Here is a 3911-nt window from a genome sequence, read left to right on the forward strand (position 1 = left end):
GGAACAAGTGGATGTGATATTGTTTTCCCCTAGCCATACACGTATCCAAGCCCCAAAAGTCTCCTTACTTTTCTGATTTTCTTGGCTGCCTCTGAAGTCCAGCAGCTGCCTTTCTTCTTTCTCCATTTCCCCTTTCTTTGTTCTTTCTTCTTCCTCCTTACACGGCAACATCTCTCCCTTCCTTTCCCACCAAAAATTCTAGTTTCTTTAAAGAAGAAATCAAACAATTAATCCTAAGGTTTCATCTTCAAAGTGTGTAGGTAAGTAAGTTAAACCTCATCTGATTTTGTGTATTGGGATAGTGTAATTGTTGGCTTAATTTCCCCCTTTGTTCTCTACTCTGTTTCTGGAAGTTGAATGGGTGATTCTGTTTTAGTTACTTGAAATATTGATGATATTGTGGTCTATTGAATGCTTATTAGGGTATTTTAATATGTATACAATAGGTATAAAAATATCCAAATGAAATTAAGACCTATTGCTATTTGTTGATGATTTTGTAAGAATATGTACTGAAGCTGACTCTGTGACAGATTTGTTGTTCACTAAAAGAAAATTCTGTATTAAATTGTATTTTGTGAGTTAGGATGCAAGGAGTAGTTTGTATGAATTCTAAGACACATATTGTTGTTATAGAAGTGGTCTCACAGTATTTGGATGAACATAAAATTATTGGTTTAATTTGAAAGTTGCAAGAAATTCTGTCAGGACAGATTTGAGTTTACTGTCTTGTGTGATTTTTAGTAAATCATGGGTTAATTCTTTGACTCCGAAATTTTTATGGTTACTACTGGACATACAGGGGGGTTGTCCTGTAAAATTTCATCACAATTGGAGGTGTGTAGACAGCCCGTTTGTATTTTACAAATGGAGCATACGTGGCTGTAAAGAGCAGTGAACAATATATGCTACACCTAACTTTGTGGATTTAATTCTCAAGTTAGGTTGTATGTTTTGAGCTATAATTTTATACACTCATCCTTTGGTGTGTTTGAAGCATATATAAATTTTATGGATTGGTTTTTCTGTGGTTTGGCTGCAAAATGTGTTTGATGATTGTATTATATGTTTTGGGGAACTTTATGTGATGGGAATTAGGATTTTCTTGAGTTTGAGAGTTAGGTGGTGATTTAGGTATAAGTTTATATTTTAGGAAGAGTTTGTCCATAATAAGTTTTGGTTCTTTTCGTTTAGGTGGCGAGAACGAGAACACGGATACTTGAGCTCCTCGCGTACAATCTCTCGCGCCTTTTGTTTTCAGGTAAGGGACTTGTGACATGTGCTTTTGATAAGTATAAAAGAATTATTTAGAAAAATATTATGTATTAAAGCTCTTAACTAGAGATATTACGTATATGCATGATTTAAGTAAAATACGTGTTCGTGAGTTATTCAATATTACATACATAATAGTTTTAGCATATTGATGCTATGTTATATGTCACGAACATATTATTTAAAAACGAAGTGGATATGCTACCTTGTGAAACATTTATGTATAAGCAAAGTTAACAGAAAAATGTAGTTTCGAGTTATTCCATTGTTGTGTTCTGAACTCAGCCAGTAGGGGTTATAGTACTGGCATTTCCATGGAAATTCTGATTGGCCATTAAAAGTGGGACTGGCTCTGCTGTACCCGCCCTTGTTGGTAACAGCCAACTTGTGGAGGATGTCAACCTACCCCCATGGTTGAAAGTATGTATTATGATATGATTCCGGAATTACCTGGCATTGTGGGGAATGTTGGATGCCCGGCACTCTGTGCTGGAAGCCTCCCAAAGTAGTGACAGACTTACAATTGGTTTAACTAACCTATATTATAAACGAGGTATAAAGCTATTTGGGAAATTATAAGAAAGGTATATTGAATGTGTTATAAATCTGATGAGAAGTTATGATAAAGTATTTGATAATCTGTTCAAAGATAAGATTACTGAATTTATAATTAAGTTCCTTATTATGTCATTTTATTTATTATATGAAAGAAAAATGAAGCATTCTCATCTAAAAGTTCTTAAGTTATTTTTAAGAACAATATGAACAGTATGAAGGCTATTTTATTAAATTTTGGCATATCCATAAACTTTTTGATTTACATGCATTCTTATTAAAGGCCCATGGAGCTTTAAAACCTTACTGGGCTTCGCAGCTCACCCTATTATATTTCAGTGCACAGGTTCTTCCTGGAAGCAGCGAGAGTATTAGAGGTGGCAAAGATTCTGTGTTTTCTCGTTTTGTTAGAATGTAGAGTTTTGTTGTATAGCAGTTAGTTTTTTTGTTGTATATAAGGAATCAAGATGTACTTGATCCTTTGAGCACAAATGTAATTCGGTACTGTAGTTTGTTTTGAACCCCAGTTGTATGCCTTGGGGTTAGGTTTGTAATAAGAGTTTGCTAAATGTTTAGCTATGTAAATTCTGACTTGAATACCTTAAGTTTCAGCCTGGTGGAATTTTTCCAAGTTCGAAAGAAATGAAATTTTAGGGTTGCCATCATTTTTGTATATATTTGGCTTTTCTAAAAGAAAATAAGCAGGAATTCAAGAAACAATTCTTGATAAGTACCTTCAGATTAGGTTGGTTCGTGTTAATATTGAGACAAACTTAGTATTAACATGCCGGTCATGCTCTAAACTCTGAAATACAGATTTGGGTCGTGACACGACTACTATTCCAACAGTACCTGCACTAGCAAAGCTCCAGACAGAACACTATTCATCCACAGCACCAGTCACTATGCATGAACACTATTCCAGAAAAGCAAGGGGACAAGTTACTATTCATCAAATAGTACTCCGACAGAATTATTCAAAATTACTATTACTTTCGGTGGAAAAGAAATTCACCTATAGTAAAAGCAATTTACCTTCCATGATTCCAACAATCTCCTAAAGAATCCAAGGCTTCCTCCATCTATATAAGGAACCCTCAGGCTCAGTCTTTGGTAGGTCCAATTGGAGTCCCAATTGAAATACCAATTACCTCATAGGCCCAGTTCTCTTTACAACTCAGAACTTGTAATCAGATGGCCCTTCTAGTTTGTTTTAGAGTTTACACCTGTAACGCCATAGTCATGGCCTTCACATTTGTAACTTTTTATTTATGCTTCTGCCCCCCAACGGCCTTAGTCGGCCCTCTCCCCCTCTGTGTGTAACTTCTCCCCCTTTTGGTTAGACGGTCTCAATCGGCCCTCTCCCCCTCTATGTATAACTTCTCTTTTGTGTGCTATATCAGCTGTAGGGTTAACTGTTTCATCTACTTCATCGTCTGAAGGGTTCTGAAATGAGGTTCCTTCCTCATTGCCTTGATGAGAAGTATCTTCCAACTATTTGACTCTTTGGTCCATAAGGTTATGATCTACCCTAAGGATGATTAATTCCTGCTTAAGGTTTCTCACTTCTGATTTGGTATCCTTAATCTCTTTCTGGAGATCTTGGATGGTAACTTCTTTCTTAGATTTGGTAAACCTATTGTAGATTTTCTCCAAATCAACTTTGGGTTCCTGGATCCTAGGTTGGATGTACTGGCTTCCTTAACTAGGACTTTCTGGAAATCACTAAGCCTTTGAGTTTTGGTAACTGGGTCTTCGATCTGTTCTATGAGATCTAAGAAGAGCTTTTCTTGCTTAGAAAGGAAACTGATAGTGTTGTTCCTGCAACAACTACCTTTGCAAGCTAGGATTTCATCTGAGCTACTAGAGGAACTGGAAGAGACTCTAGAGGTTTCAGAGGACGTCCTATATAACTTATGATCTTTTTGCTCATCATTGGAAGACTCACTGTCTGAGCGTTCGAATGCTAAGAGTTTGAAGATTTCTTTCTTACTAGCTTGGTCATTAATGAGGGTATTGATAAGGGTTTTAGCCTTAGCTTTACACTCTTTCTGGAAATGACCTGTTTTTCCACATGTAAA

At 36.1% G+C, this 3911-nt stretch overlaps 1 long non-coding RNA gene across 1 annotated transcript; it reads left to right on the forward strand.

Moving 5' to 3' along the window:
* On the forward strand, positions 1 to 2503 carry LOC115975776. The gene is made up of 3 exons (XR_004088191.1): positions 1 to 260; positions 1195 to 1261; positions 2170 to 2503. It is a non-coding gene; the product is annotated as an uncharacterized LOC115975776 (long non-coding RNA).
* Positions 2504 to 3911: the final 1408 nt, after the last annotated feature.

This window comes from Quercus lobata, chromosome 2, assembly GCF_001633185.2.
Source record: "Quercus lobata isolate SW786 chromosome 2, ValleyOak3.0 Primary Assembly, whole genome shotgun sequence".
NCBI classification, from domain to species: Eukaryota; Viridiplantae; Streptophyta; class Magnoliopsida; order Fagales; family Fagaceae; genus Quercus; species Quercus lobata.